Consider the following 16,264-nt stretch of genomic DNA (forward strand, 5'->3'; position numbering starts at 1 on the left):
TACAGTCGGGTCAAGGGGAGTGGGGCAGTGTAAAGTTTCCCTGGAATAAATACTCCAGGTCTAGCGTGCCACCCTGCCCACTGCCCCAGCAGATCTTCTGAACTGAGCCGGAGCTGGGGCTCATGAGGAAAGGAGGGAGGCGGGCAAGGGGCATAGGAAGGGAAGAAGGGCAGAAGGTGACCCGGTGACCCAGTGCCCCCCAGAGCAAGGCTTGGATGCGGGACTGAAGGCGGAGACCCAGGCAGGGAGGAGGCGAGGAGTAGCCCGCGGGAGGAGACGTGCCTCCACGGCGGCCGCCACGGCAGCGGTGGCGGCGGCGACTGGAGACTGAAGGGGAGGCGGTTTGGGGAAGGGAGGGAGCGCGGGGGAGAGGGAGGGACGGAGGTTGGTTGGGAGGTGGGGCCGGCGGGCGGGCGGGCGGTTGCAGCTGCCGCCAGCATCTCGGGGGCTCCAGGCTGCCGGGCGGACGCAGCGCGGAGCGATCCACAGCCGAACCGCGCGAGGCCGCCCGAGCCCCGGCCCCGAACCCCGAGCCCCGAGCGAGTGCAGCCGCGGCCGCCGCCTCGGGCCAGCGGGTCCCTGGACAAGCCGCCGCCGCCGCCAGGAAGGCAGCCGGCGCCCAGCAAGTTGCGAGCGCGCTTCTCCGCCCGGGGAAAGTTTCCCTCGCGGCCGCCGGCAGGAGTTGGCGCGGGGTCCAGCCGCTGCCTCTGGAAGGTAGGGGGCTCCGCACCTCGGTGCCCTGCGTGCGTCTCGCAGCTACGTCCCCAGGGACTTGGAGACTCCACGCGCGCTCCCCCTGGGAGACTGTTGGGCACGGTCGGGGTTGGGGGTGGGATTGGGGGGATCCCAGGACGGTCCCGGGAAAGCCTTGGAACCAAGTTCTACTTAAACTAGCATTGGGAGGGTCAGGGAGATGTGCTCGTCCCCGAATCCGCTGAGAGCTGGGGGCTTCCCACCGGACAGGTGCAGCGCCAGTCCGCGTTGAGCCTGGGTGGGTGGGTGAGTGTGGGGCGCCAGGAGAACGGCGGGGGTGGCAGGTGTGGTTACAAGGTTCCGGATCTCGGCGAAGGTTGAGCCCCGAGGGAGGGGTGCGCGCTTCGCTACACTGTAGGAAGGCAGGTAGGGACCAGGGATTAGGAGCGACGATCTGGCCCGAGAGGATTGCTGGGCCCAGTAGGGCGCTGAGGGCGTGCGATCTTCGGGGTCCCTGGCAGTTGTGCGGGGTGAGAGCGCCACGCTTTCCTCCGGGGGACCCCCCTAACTTCCTACACGGTGTGTGCGGTTCGGGGAAGCAGGTTCTGTGGGGTGTCGGTGGATCCGAAGCTCGGGCATCTCCAGAATTAGGGAGTGTAATGGGAGTCGGCTTGGAGGGTTGGCGGGTTAGCGAACGGCGTCGCGCGGGCTTTGGGACCCGGCTGGCTTGAGGTGAGTTGACTACCGCCAGGGGGCGACCTTCCCTGGTCCTTTCACCCACAGGAACCAAGTCCTGGTTCCTGCGACAAACGCTTTGAAAATCCAGGATAGACAACCACAGACCCTCCAAAACACGCCGTCGGGGCCTCTCCCAGAGGAGCATCCGGCTCCACAGGCGGACTGGGGGAGAGGGTCCGAGTAGGAGGCTCGGTGCCTCAGTTGTAACTGCACCGTGTGCTGGAAAGCTTGGCTGTCAGGAGTTGGTTTTCCTGGGGGACTAGCACGGTCTATGGGTGAACTAAAAACTCACTCTCAGAAAGACAAACGAGAGAAACTGTACACTAACAGCAAATTTGTGTGGAGAAAATGGATGGGAGAATTAACTTTTCAAGGTTTCTTTGGAGTTTGAAACCCTAACCCCTGAATGCACGCTTTTTGTAAAAGTTGTACCTTTGTTTCCTGGATCAGGCCAGACCCCTACCTGCTGTGGCCCAGTGAGAGTCTTGGAGCATAGCCTATCCCCTCTTATCCATCCTCATTCTGGGCACAAATAAACTGGGAGGTACAAGTTGGGGATGAGGGGAGCCCCTTAAAGACTTGAGCAGCCTGGGCTCAAGTGGTAAATTTCTCAGTCAACAGGAACCCCCCCTTCCCCCAATCTGGGGTCTACAGGCCACATTCATCTGGTCTGGTGGAAACCTGCTATGTGTCCCATTGTCTGACCTCAGGGGCCCTGTGTGTTGAGTCTTTGTGTCCCTGCCAAAACCTTGCGGAGCAAGGTGGCTGCTGGCATCTGTGAAGAGCATCGTCTTTGTCATGTGTGGGGCTGTTTGACACTGAAGGGACTCTTGCCTCATTTCTCTCTCTAATTCCCTGCCTCCTTCCTGCACCCCAAGTGAGTACAAATGAGCAAATCAAAGATGGTGCTGTGGCCTCATAGGGGCTGAGGAAGTTTTCATCTTTCTTTTGGCTAGAAACTGTGTGCTCATTGGGCAGTCCCCTTCCAGTGTCCCCTGAGTCTCCTGCAAAGGTGATGGAAATGTGGAGGACCCTGAAAGAAAGTTGAGGTGCTTGCTTTCGATGTAGCTCACCTAACATTTTTGTTGGGTGCTACCAACTTGCTCTAGGACAGAGTTGTCATAAAGGAAGAGCAACATGCTTTTTCTTTTGAGTAGAAGAGGAGAGGGAGCTGGGAGACAGAGGAAAGGGTGGAGGAGCTGGTCTCTGGATGTGTCTTCAAGACATTCCATGGGGCTAGAAAACAAAAGGATTTTTTGTTTTGTTTTTAGTGACTCTTGTTTTTCTGTGGAGGAAAGCCTGCCGGGAACAGCCCTGCCCTTGGAACCTGGGTGTGAGCGGGAGGCCCAAGGGCTGGCAGCTCCTGTGTTCCACTCACTCTCTCTGCACCCCGCTCCGCCCCCCCAAAACATACCCTGAAGAGAAGAGGGAATTGAGACCCCAGGGCTGCTGACGTCCATGTTTGGACTTAGCATATCATGTGTGGACTCACAGTGCTCCCAGGCACGTTGCTGGTCTCTGATTCAGCAAAATTTCAAGTCTTGGTCACTTTGTATCCTTGTTTTCCTGTCCCCAAATCCATTTAAATGGCTGACCCGCAGGGTATCTTTACCCAACCCAAGGCTGAAATAGCATTGCATCCGTGAAAGTTCTAGAGCACTTTCTAGAAGCCAAAGTTCATCTGGAGTTGGAGTTAGGACATCTTGGGTTGATCCCCCAAAGCAGCCCACCCCGTATAAAAAATTCCTTGTCAGCTGGGAAGTTGCTCCTTGAGTCACTTAATGAGGTTTTCCTGGTCTGGGGGGTGTGGTTGGAAGACAGGGTGCTGGGCAGGAACAGATGTGTGAGGGGATATTGAGGCAAGGGCTTACAGCAGGGATTTGTGGGAAGGGGTCCGAAAGGGAGGAAACAGCAGATTCAAATCCAACTCTAATGGCTCATCAGTGTGGCCTTGGGCAAGTCACTTCCCCGCTTGAGTCTGCTTTCCCCGTCTATGGATTGAGGGTCCTGGCCCAGGAGGTTCTGAGGGGCTTTGCCATGTAGGAGAGTCTAACCTTTAGGATGCTGGGCATCCCTGCTCTGCCTTCGGTCCAGTGGAGGGCACCTTTCTTGGCTGTCTTGCCCCACCCTACCCCACGCCTGCTTTAGCAGAGTGAACCAGGCTCCTGACCTCCATCAGATTGTGGTTTGGGGGTGGAGAGGGTCATGTCGGTGCTCCCGGGAGCTCCATGTCTGTCTGCAGGCTCAGACCTTGCCTTTCTCCTCATGCATGTCCTGCCCTCACTCTCTCCCTTTCCCTGGCAAGAGCAAATGTTGGTGGCTGCGCTGCCCCTTTTAGGGGTCCCCTCTTTCCAGAGGGCTGCTCTTCTGGCCTATTTCATCAGCTGTTGAGAAGAAAACGAGGGACATTTGTTCATGCTCCTCTGGGACACAGCAAAGGGAGGGGTCTTGGAAACCAGCACTTTGGCCCCTCCCCAGGAGCAGATGATGGGCTGAGTGGGTATTTCTGCAACTTGATGCCATTGAGCAAACCTGCCAGCTTGGGCTCCTCCTGCTGCACAGGCTGGCACCTTGGCCTTGCATCAGCGCTCTGATGTAGGGAGGGGGCGCAGATAATGAAACACTTATTAAAATAAGAGAGAGTGAGATGACGAGCAGCAGTGTTTGCAGCTGGCAAAGCAGGTCTTTCATCTCAGCACTTATCTTAAGGTCCAACCCTTACCCCTTGTCTGCACCCCAGACTGCTGCTTTAATTAGTGATTTAAACTACTTGGAGATGAGCAGAAACATGTTCGCGGTGTGTGTGTGTGTGTGTGTGTGTGTGTGTGTGTGTGTGTGTGTGTATACATACTAAGAGGCAACAAGATGGAGTGGAAGGGTCACTGAATCAGGAGTTAGGAGATTTGTGTTCTAGCCCTGATTCTGTTACAAATGGAGCTGTGTGACCTTGAATGAGTCACTACCCCTCTCTGAGCTTCAGTTTCCCTATTTCTTTAGAGGCAGCATTATGTGGTAGTTAGGCTGCCTGGGTTTGAATGCTGGCTTTCTCCTACTTAGCTATGTAACTCTAGGCCATTCAACCTCAGTTTCCTGATCTGTAAAATGAGACTAATAATACCTCATTTTATTGTTGTGACTGGTTATCCAGATGAAATGTATAAAGCACTTAGCACAGGGGCTGGCACAGTAAATGCTTAGTAGATAGTCACTATCTTCACTGTCATTATTGTCATTGTTACTGTTATTGTAAAGTGGGGGGGAAGATCAACTTTGATCCTTTCCAGCTCTGATCTTCTGGGGCGTGGTATGGTGCGTATGTTTGTATGTCTGCTTTAGGGATGGAAGACAAGGGTACATAAAATAAATTGCTTTTTTGTTTTCTTTCTTCCTTTCCCTGCCTCACTGAGGGACTCCTGAGTTAAAATCTTGTGAGTATTCTCACGATAGCCCTGTCCTCATGGCAGGAAGCCCACTTTGACGTCACTGAAAATATCCTGGTTTCTGGCACTTGAGGGATGATATTTCATCAGCTCGTATTTGCCCATCATTTCTCTTCCACCCTTTGTTTCCCACCCTGAACCAGAGTACGAAGACCATATGTGCAGATAATGAATTTAAGCTGATACACAACTCCCAGATTCACCCAAATAGAAGGCCATCCTCCTGGAGACACTTTCGACTTCAAAATAAATAATCTGGCTCCTCTGCTACATTGCATTCTATCTGGCTGGCCCTGCTTTCCTCTCTGTTCTGCTCCTGAGTCTGTTGCAGGGACGTGGGCCGGGCCAGGTCTGTGATCTAAGGCTCTGGGCTCCATCAGCCGTCTTGGCTGAGGCAGCCTCCCTCCGCTGTATCTCTGCCTCATCCCCTTCCGGCAAGGCTGGTGCTCTGAGCCGTCCTAGTGGTGCTCTTTATGGTAACAGACACTGTGGGAGTGCTCACCCCACAGCTAGGAGCTAACCAATGCTTTCTGTCACCTCCACCCTCAAGGTTGGTTCAGATGCTGTCCCCATTTTACAGATTGGAAAGGTTCAGAAAAATCAAGAGAGTAAGTGATGGGACTGGGATGTGATCCTAGGTTGATCTGATTCCCCATCCTCTGCTCTAACCCACTATGTGATCTTTCCTCGTGTTTCAAAACCTCCTGTGAGCTCCAAAGCCCCAGGGAAGCTATCCCTGAGATTTAGTCAGCCCCCTTCCTCCCTGCTTTTGATCATTTTCCAGGCTCAGAATGCCTTATGGGATTCCCTCTTTTCATCCTGCATTGTTTACTTAGCCATCCTGGGGACAGTGAGGGGAAGGAGTTTTTTGGGGCAAGACTGCTTCCAGGAGGGGAATGATCTTATTAAGCAACAAAAGGTTGTAATTGAAAGAGGATGTGTGTTGGAGTCACAGATCTGCATTTGAGTCTTGTTTCTGCCACTTACTGGCTATAGGGCTCTGGTTTCTTTATCTGTCAAAATCAGAATAATAGCAACAATGATACTGTTAAGTAAAGTAACACTAGCTGCCACAGCAGATGACCCCAAATTCTCGGTGGCTTAACACTGCAGGCTAATTCTTGCTCACATTACTTGTCTAACATGGATCTCTGCTCCACATGGGTATTCAGGGACCCAGGCTGCTAGTCACTCCACTATCTTTGTAGCTGCACCTGGATTATGTGGCACCCACAGTTACTGCAGAAGGGGAAGAGAGATGGAAAAGGCACACTAACGCTAACCTGCCTTAGCCAGGAGGCGACATACATCACTTCAGCTCTAGTACTTGTCAGAACTGTCACATGGCTCCCAACCAGCTATAAGGGAGGCTGAGAATGTAAGGAAGAGGGTGGATATTTGCTGAGCACTAACTCCCTCCATTTACATTTCCCTAATAGAGTACTGTGAGAATTAATTGAGATGGTGCTTTTAAAGCTTCTAGCATCGACCCAGTGCATAGTCCATAAAACATGGAAGATTCCTTTTCCTAATAATCCCTGATGTGCATTGCTCTTTATAGATTACCGACTGTGTATGTGGAAATATATCTCTGGGCAGATCATATATTGCCTATAATACACTGGAGGGAGGTGGGGCTTAGAGAGGCCCAAGGGACTGGCAAAGGAATAAATACACAGCAAGGGCATTAAGGTGGGCCCTTGACCTTTAACCCCTGACCTTTAGTTGCTCCCATGGCCACCTTTGGCTTTTACTGAAATTTACTTCTCTGAAAACTTCCCAGAATCCTCCAGTACCTACTTCTGCTCCTATTTCCACCTCCCATATCATAATGGTGTGGAGCTTCTGTATTCATCTTATGTGTGTGCATGGGTCAGGAGGAGAAGGGCCCAGAGAGGGGAAGCTGCAGGAACTATCTGGAAGCTCAGGGAGAAGCCGAAGGGCATGAGGTGAGAGAAGCCATACATACTTTTAGATATTCGTAATGAAAGCCATAGGAATTTGGGCCCTACATGCACTGCCTTGGGAACTGCTGTGCATTCAAGCTTTGGGGTGTCCCCCAAATGATGTACAAAGTTCCCTGTCTCACTTATGCAGCCCCACGCTGGCCCTCATGGAATTGGCCAGGGAAGGAGAGGGGGCCAGATGAGGCTCTCCAGCCCTGTTTTTCTGCAGACAGTAAGATGGCCAGAACTAGGTTTGAAACCTGACTATTCTACTGGGCACTTGTTCATCTCTCTGAGCCTCAGGTTTCTCTTTTGCAAAATGGGAAGAATATGGGAAAGTTAAAAAGCTAATCAGGTGCCTGGCACATAGTAGGTCTCAACACATTTGTACATCTCTCCTCTCCCACTTGAGTAAGAAGGAAGAGATGCCTTTGGCAATGCCCACCCATAACGACCGTGTCTTGGATGGAGAGGCACTGAGTATCCATCCCCGGCAGCCTCTAGCTGAGCTCTTAGGTTGAACTAATATGACTTCGATTTGAAATGGGTGAAGAATATGGAGCCCGGGCCGGCCCTTGGATTTAGGCCCGTCTTTTCATGTCTAATTTACCATTGTCAGTGAGAGGCCTGGGGCTTGCGGCTGAGAGAGGGCCCCTCCTATGTTGCTGCCTCTCCAGCTGGGACAGATTGCAGCACTCTCCCCAGCCAAGTGTGCCTCAGCTTCCTGGGGGAGCAGCCCTGCAGCCACCTGGTGCCTGACATTTAGGGCTCCCTCCAGCAGGGCAGGCCCAGGGTTCTCATCTGCTATGGGCTTCTAGCTCCTAGGGGAACGAGGTACTTCTGAGCCAAAACAGAAACACCCCCGGAATAACTGTCCCCTTGAACAGACCCTATGGGAATTGCTGGTGCGCTGGACCCTGGAGTGGAGGGGTGTTTGGGAAAGGATGGCTTCCCAAGACAGGGTTCCGAGGTGGTCCATTGCCCCCTTGGGCGTAGTGGACACTTGTGGGCGCTGCATACATTGGCCTCCCACCGCAGCTGCCACCGAGATGCTAGGAAGGCACGCTGACTCCCGGCTTATCCGAGAAGCACTGCAGGCACACAGGCCAGGGAGGTCTGTGAGTTGGCACCGCATGGTTCCTCAAACACACCTCATTACTCCTAGCCCCAGACCTCAACTCCTGTAGGAGCACTTGAGACAGGGCTTTGGGCCGCCTCAGGAGCCCTGTGAGGCTTCCTAGAGCTACTGTAACAAAGTGACGCAAACTGGGGGCTTCATGCAAGACATTGATTCTTTCATAGTTCTGGAGGCTAGACGTCCAAAATCAAGGTGCTGGCAGAGCTCTACCTGCCAACACTTTGCTCCCTCCTAGCTTCTGGTGGCCGTTGGCAATCCTTAGTGTTCTTCGACTTGTGGACACATCACCCCAATCTCAGCCTCTGTCATCACATGGTGTTCTCCCAGCGTTCATCTTTATTCCTCTCATGAGGATAGCAGTCATATTGGATTAGGGTCAAATGACCTCATCTTAACTTGAACTTGATTACTTCTGCAAAGACCCTATCTTCAGATAAGGTCACATTCACAGGTACCAGGAGTTAGAACTTCAACATATCTTTTGGGGGTTCACAATTCAACCCATAGCAGGTGAGTATGTTATTGCCCCATTTTACAGCCAAGAAAACCAACAAAGAGGTTAAGTAATTTGCCCAAGTTCATAAAACTATGCAACTAGTAAGTGATTGGTAGATTAATCTCTGTACATCTCAGGGTCCTTCTCTATAAAGTGGGGATTTATACCCACCTCGTGGCCTAGTTATGAGCGTCAAAGGAGGTAACTGCATCCAACACACTGTCCACAACTAAGCATTTGTGAAATCTTTGTTCCCTCTTGACAGGCCTGGAAAGGTGCTGGGTGTTCAGTATGGGCTCAGAAAACAGCGACGTATATGAATTATAACCAACTGCAGATAGTGTGTTTTCTAGAAATAATGATTTGAAACGACTGCATGAAAGGCACCGTTTACATTCTTTCAATGTATCTTTGTGGAGTTGCCTGCCATCTCCTCCATCTCCTCTCAAGTTGAGAATCTCTGGTTGAGATGAATTGTTCTCACTTGCTATGTGTCCTGGGTTCACCTTTAGCACTGGAAATCACTGACTTCTGCAAGCTGAGCTCCTCTCTCCAGGTGCGGTATCTGGGCATCTCTACACAAGGAGGGAGTGTAGGAGGGACAGCAGATGGCTGTCAGCTACAGACCCAGCCTGTAGGGGCCCAGGAGGGTTTGAGGGTTCAGATATGCAGCCTCTTCCCCAGGCAATGAAAGCAGAGGAGGCAGGATGCCATTGAGGGTTAGGAGTGTGGCTTCTGAACATAATGGCCTGGGTTCAAAATCCCAGTTCAGCCAGGTCCCTTGATCTTTGACAAACTACTCGACTCCTTTGTGCCACCATTTCACCTCACAGGGTTTTATGAAGATAAAATAGGATTCAAATGCATACATGTGTCTCTTAGGATTGAATGTGGCACTTCAAAAGTATTCAGTGAGTGTTAGGATTATTCTGATTATTTCTTATCGGTTACCCTTAATGGAATGAGGGCAGAAACCTGTCTGCTTTGTTCTCCGTGGAGCCTGCAGGGTGTAGCTCAGTGCCTGGGGTTCAATAGATGTTCAGTTCGCACATGCTGAATGAATGAGTGAATGAATGAATTCTTAGTCATAACTTCTTTGGGACACATTCTTCCTTGCTATGCATGGAGGCCTCTGCCCTTGGGCCCCGGTTATCTAGGGACACCACAGGAAACAACCCAGGTGGGAGCCCCAGGATGCCATGAAAAACTCAGGAAAGATCCTTATATCTGGGGGTGGGGGTAGCCCCCGCCTCCCCATGGAGTGAAGTGCAAATTGCAGCTTGGAGGATGAGGAGTGGCTGGGGAAGGGGAGTCTGGAAGGTTGTGTCACCACAGGAAACAGGCTGTGTGGGGGCCCCATGGGTAGAGCCACATCTGTGGTGTTGGGTTTTCCCACGACTTCTGGGGGAACAGAAGGATGCCACTCTGACCCATGGAAGGGAGGCCAGTCCGCCTTCAGGGCTATTACCTAACAGGTGTACCTCATTCGAGGCAGGCCAGATCTATACCATGCCAGCTGGATCAGGGGTCCTCATTCAATTTACAGATAAATGAACTCTCAAATTCCCATTGCTCCCTACTGCCTTAAAAATAAAATTTGATTTACCGAAGTTCAACTTACACACTTTGTTAGGGAAAACATCTGTTGTGTAACGTGATCCTGTTAGCCTCCTGGCTGGAAACCCTTCAGTGGATTCTCACTTGTGTTCAAAAGGCTTTGTCCGCAGCCTCTGCCCCCTCCCCCATCCAAGCCTTTTTCCCTCTGTTCCAGCCCACCTGTGACCTTGCTTCCTTCTCTTGCCCCCACCCACACAGGGCTACTCTACATGCTCTCCTCCCCCAACCCCGGCAATGCTTTTTTACTTCTTTAACTACCTGATTCTTCCTCATCTTTTGGATTCCAGCCCCTGCATCACCTCTGCCAGGAAGCCCTCCTGGACTCCCAAGAGGGCCAACTTCCCCCATCTGTTGGCTCCAATTGCTCCACCATCCCCTCCTTAATGTGGTTTCATCACAGTTGGGCGATTGTTGACTTGTCTTTGTGGTTATTTAATGCCTAGCTCCCTCACTTTAGTATAAGCCCCAGAAGGCAGGGACCCTGTCAATCTTTGCTCATCCCTGTATCCCCGGTACCTGGCAGGTGCTCAGGAGGTGCCTCCCTCCATTTTCGCCCAGTGTTTTTCAGGTCAAGAGCATGGCTAACATGTATTGGTCACTTGCACTGTGCCAAGGCACTTGCAAGTCTGATCTCATCCAATAGAATGGCTTATAGTCCCAGTTCTACCACTCACCCGCTCCACAGCCTTGGGCAAGTTACTCAACCTCTCTGTGTCTCCTTTTCTCATCCATAACATGGGACTAAAAATAATACCTGATTTATTGAGCTGTTGTGAGGATTAAATAAATTAATTCATGTCAAATTTAGTTTCTCACAATTTTGGCAGCTAGAAGGTCATGATCAAGGTGTCAGCAGATCTGGTTTCTTCTGAGGTCACTTTCTTTGGCTTGCAGATGGCCACCTTCTCCTTGTGTCCTCACATAGCCTTGCTTCTATGCACCTTCCTCCCTGGTGTTTCCTGGGTGTCCAGACCTCCTTTTCTTTTAAGGACACCGGTCAGATTGGAGTAGGACCCACCCAAAAGCCTCATTTTAACTTAGTCATATCTTTAAAGGCCCTATCTTCAAATACAGTCACAGTCTGAGGTACTGGGGTTAGGGCTTCAACATATGAATATAGAGGAACACAGTTCAGCCTATTATACCTTCTAATTTGGTACTGTGATTATCACCATTTTATGGCTGAGGAAACCGGGGCACAGAGAGGTTAAGTCACTTGCCCAAAGTCACACAGCTGGGAAACAGAGGTGTAGAAATGAAAACACAGGTGGTCTGAACCCCAAGCCCATTCTCAAGATGGTCTGTTTCCTGGCTATGCTCCTTTACAGGAAACCAGGGTCTTCCCTGTTGGAGCCAGTTTGTGTCTTAACGGCTAGGCTGGGGAGGAAGCAGGATCTAGGGGTCTCAGAGGCCTCTCACCTGGCCCCTTGCTCCCTTCCAGCCCTTAATCTCTTGTTCAGTGGCAGCTACAGAAATTTTGAGGGAATTGGGACCTATCTTTCTGAACCCGGGCTGAGAAGGAGGCCACGATGGGGTGACAAGGAAGTAAGAAGGTTCTAGGAAGTGAGGGAGATTACCAATACCAGGGTCTTCTCCCTCCCCAGAAGTCATTTATTTGATTTCCCAGTTCTCAGAAGTGCTTTGAAAAGAATCATGTTTTACTGGTGAAAGGCTTAGGAGGAAAATAATCAGAAAATATGGAAATAGAACAAAAGCCTGTTTAATGGAAACTCTCAGTCTTCACCCAGTCTCCTCACCCAGAGACCAGTGTTACCAGCTTCCAGTCTCTTTTGAATTGTTTCCTGGGGAAATAAGCATACCTAGGTACACAGCGTCCTTCATTTTATATACCTGGTGATGTTCCATACCTTCTACTCTGCATCTTACTTTTTTTTTCACTTGTTCTGCATTAGCACATGTACTTCTGCCTTGTTTTAGTTGGGTGTCTCCAAAAGCCTACCATGAGCCAGTATCTGGGTACAAACAGTTTATAGTTGAGTGGGCAGAGGGGAGGAGAGCCAATAAAAGGTGCGATAATAAGCAGCCTCTTGCTGTGCGTAACTGGGGATCCATCCCGTGATTGTGTGGCACTCACCTCAGAGTCGTACCAGCGAGCAGTCATCAACTTCCGCCTCTCGTGGGTTGAAGGTTGCTCCTGGGGACACAGCATCCAGACACCATGTTTCCCCGAAAATAAGACCTAGCTGGACTATCAGCTCTAATGCATCTCTTGTTTTTTTTTTCTAATGTGTCTTTTGGAGCAAAAATTAGTATAAGACCCAGTCTTATTTTACTAGAATATAAGACCAGGTATAATATAATATAATATAATATAATATAATATAATATAATATAATATAATATAATATAATATAATGTAATATACCGGGTATAATATAATATAATACCAGGCTTGATATACAATAAGACAGGGTCTTATATTAATTTTTGCTTCAAAAGACGCATTAGAGCTGATGGTCCAGCTAGGTCTTATTTTTGGGGAAATATGGTACTTTCAGCCTGTCTTCTGGCCAAGAGACTGAAGGCGGGACTTGCGTACGGGTTACCAGTGAACAGAACTGTCCCCTGAGGCTGTAGGGGGTCTCTGCGTGGACCATGAGACGTGGGAGAGGCACAACTCACGTGACCGCTGCTTAGCACATCCCTTCGTGACAGATACCTAGTATTCCTACGTGGATAGCCATGATGCGCTGACTGATTCCCTAGTGATGACTCGGAATGCCTTTCTCACACACGCCCCTTTTCCAACACTCCACCAAGCAGACAATCTGTAGTGACCACCTATTGTGGAATGTCTAACTGGGTCAATGGCCATCTCCTCTCCTACAGTTGCTTGACCCTCTCTGGCCTCTTCTTGCCCACAGATGTCACTTTAACCCTTTCATCTCATAGGCTCCAGGTGCCTGAGCCAGGTGGGCGTTTGTGAAAGAGACCTGGGGCCCTTTGCAGGGGACTTGGGAGAGGAAGGCCAGCTGGTCCTGACAGAGGGTGATTTCCACCTTCCTCCAGGGTCTTCTGTTGGCAGATCAAAGGGCTTTCTGTTGTTTTGTTTTCCTTTCTAGTGGCTTCTTGCTGGGGAAGCAGGCTGCAGAGCCAAGGCAAACAGAGCGACCTCTGAGGCTGCTGCCGGCTTTTTGTGCAAGGCTGAGTGAGATGGACGTATGGCTGTGGTACTGGGGAGGGGCTAGAACTGGGGTCACAGGTGGGAGCTTTCTCGGAGCCCTTCCTTCTTCTGAGCCCAGAGACCTGATGGGAAAACCAGGGGCCAACCTCAGTGCCTGGTGGGCCCCAGGAGGCCTGGGGATGTGGGAAAACCATGGAATTGGGAGAGTGTGGTGGCAGTGCTAAGAGAGCTGGGTGGCAGCCTAGACCCACCCCTTGAACTGCTGCTGTCCCCATTGTTCCCCGACTGAAGAGATGGGGACAGCACTGGACTAGGAGTCCAGAAAGTCAGAGTTTACAGCCTAGTTCTGCTTTGGCTTGAACTAGCTCTCGTTTCTGACGTGACTGCTGACATCTCATCCACACACTGGGGAGTGGGGCTGCTTACTCTACGGGTCTCTGCCCGACTCTAGAGTCACCCCTTGGAGCCTTGATCAGGGACTATGACCAAAAAGCCTTGAATTCCCTGGAGAAGAGTGCTCAGGAAGCCCAGGCGTGATTGTTGATGGAAGTGGGGGTTGTTGTTTAAATGAATTAAAAGCAAGAGAGGAAAATTCATCAGCATTATTTTCAATAGCTGGGAAGAGATGCATAATTTTTCCTCCTTTCATTTGATAATTTTTTCTTCTCAAAGTAGTTTAAAGAAAGAAAGTGTCTGATGCTTTACTGCACAATGAGCTCAAATAAAAATACTCTTTTTAAAAAGTGGTTGCTATGTAATTGAATTTAAATCGTGGGCATTTTTTTTTCTAAGTAGCCCAACCACTATTCAAGCACCATTCAAAACGGTTTGAGAGGTGTGTGTGTGTTTGTGTGAGAGTGTAAAGAAAAGGAGATCTCACTGATAGAGTCTTTTTGGCAAAACAATAATAATGATAATAATATGTTAAATAAAGTTGTGTGCCTGACTTCATGCATGTGTGCTGTTGAGAAATATATGAGATTAAAAAATCAAATACTCTTCTAGAAAGAAGAGATCCAAAGGGAGCTATAGCGTGTGAGTGGCATTTGAATGAGTCAGTGAGAATTCTGGTTTCTGAATCCCACAGATCTGAGTTCAAATCCTGACGCTGCCCCTCACCAGCTGCATGACATTTGGCAAGTTTTTCATCCTAACCAAGCCTCCTTTTCCTCACCTGGAAAAACGGGACAGCACAGGCTGGATCAGGGGCCTGGCCAGGTGCTAGGCGTGGAGTGACCTGCCACAGGACGAGCAACAGGATTAGGGCCGGGCCTGTGCCGGCCAGTTCAGTGGGTCATGGGAAGAGAGCCATGTGGTGCAGTGGTTAGAGCTGGGGTCTGGGGTTGGGTCTCCTGGGTGGATTCTGGCCCTACCACTTTCTGGTGTGTGTGACCTCGGGCTGGTTAAGTCTTGATACTTCCATTTCCATCTGTGTGAAAGTAGATAACAGCAGTGCAGGCTGTTGTTGGTGGGAGGATGAAGTAACCCAGTGCACGTGGGGTGTGGAGCGCAGAGCTGGAGCGGCCTGTGCAGGGCAGCCGTGCCTCACCATGGACCAACGAGTCCCCAGAAGTTTGGGAGAGGGGTGAACTAGACCTCGTGGGAAGATGTGTGCAGGAGGCAGGGATCCCCCACATTTTGAGTTACCCTTGGGTCCTCTTCCTGTCACATCAGTTCTGCCACGACTGGGCGTAGCCAGAAGTCTCCCAAAGACTACAGCCGTTTCTAGGGTGCTCCCTTCACTTCTGGGAGCACCCCAGAAATGGCTGCAGCCAAGCTTTACTGGGGCTCTTGGGGCTAAAGAACATGGTGATCATTCCACGTGAGGAGCATGCTGGGTGCCTTCCTAGGCCACCCCTGGAAACCCCAAGGCTCCATGGAAGGAGAAGACTTTGGAGGTGACGATAAAGCTGCCCCGAAGGAAGAAATGCTCTTGTAACAACCGTCTGAGGACCCAATTTCAGGCACATTTTGTTCCAAATGGCCTCAAAAAGCACATTTGCCGATGTTAGGGAACTTTTCACTTTTTTTTTTAGTTTTGTTTTTTAATTTCTAGCGTGAGTGAGGGGAGAAGAACAAAAAGGAGCCATCTGCCTGGTTGAAGGGAGAAAATGAGATAGCTTGGTTTTCCTTTGCAGCAAAATGCACTGTGGCACTGTGAGTTTTCCTGCAAATGTTAATAAAAACAGAAAGTGGTAAGACAACAGAGGCGACCCCCCCCCCACCACCACCACCGGCTGCTGCTGGAAACACCTTCACATCAGAGCACCTCACTGGGTGTGTGTGTATTATCACATCAGAAAAAGGGCAGTTTTCAGCAATGTCAGATCACAGTCTCAGCTGCATTAGGGAAAATCTCTGTCTTGACGCCAGGGAACAGGGCGAGAACAACACCTGGCCTACTCCTGGCTGCAGCCCTGTCTCTGTGCTGAGACCCCAGCCTGCAGCCAGCCTGGGCGCCTTCTCCACTGCTTACTGCTTAGTGGGGAGGAAGTGATATAGATGTGACCGCTGGGAGATGAATGAGGTTACCATCATGGTTCTGGCTTTTCCAGTGGTTCCTAATTTGTTGTGAGAGGCCCCGTGGAGTGGAGAATAAGAACCCTGGATTAGAAATGGGGAGAGAGATTCCAGTTCCAGCTTTGCTATAGCTCGCTATGTAACCTTGGACCCTCTCTGGGCTTATTTACATCTATAAAACCTCTGTGTATCAAGAATGGACTGGGGGTGAGCTGCAGCTGCCCCCTTTGGATGGGGTGTGCCTCTCTCTCATTCTCCTTCGGGGTCTTTGCTGGGACTGGCATTTGGAACCCACAACAAAATGCTGCCCTCTGGGACTCTGTGGGGACAGAGCCCCAGAAAACAGTTTCCAGGCTCTCGGCCTCACATAGACAGGTGCTGGCTCAGGTAGTAAATGGCCATCAATATGATTGGATGGCCATCAGCTGTGGCTGGTTGGCCGTCAGCTGTAACCAGTGAGCCATTGGCCACTAATATAACTGCTGTGGCTACGCTAGCAGAGAGAGAAAGAATGGGGGCTAGCAAGAAGGT

The 16,264-nt window shown here is 50.7% G+C and overlaps 1 protein-coding gene across 3 annotated transcripts in view; it reads left to right on the plus strand.

Moving 5' to 3' along the window:
• The first annotated feature begins 404 nt into the window (after positions 1–404).
• TSPAN18 (tetraspanin 18) overlaps positions 405–16,264 on the plus strand; it is a 180,198-nt gene continuing 164,338 nt past the window's right edge. For all 3 annotated transcript variants that reach the window (XM_019746421.2, XM_019746423.2, XM_074336252.1), the window contains exon 1: positions 405–714. The gene's annotated coding sequence lies outside the window, so the exon portion shown is untranslated. The remainder of the gene's footprint in view (positions 715–16,264) is intronic.

Source organism: Rhinolophus sinicus, linkage group LG06 (genome assembly GCF_036562045.2).
Source record: "Rhinolophus sinicus isolate RSC01 linkage group LG06, ASM3656204v1, whole genome shotgun sequence".
In the NCBI taxonomy this organism is placed as follows: Eukaryota; Metazoa; Chordata; class Mammalia; order Chiroptera; family Rhinolophidae; genus Rhinolophus; species Rhinolophus sinicus.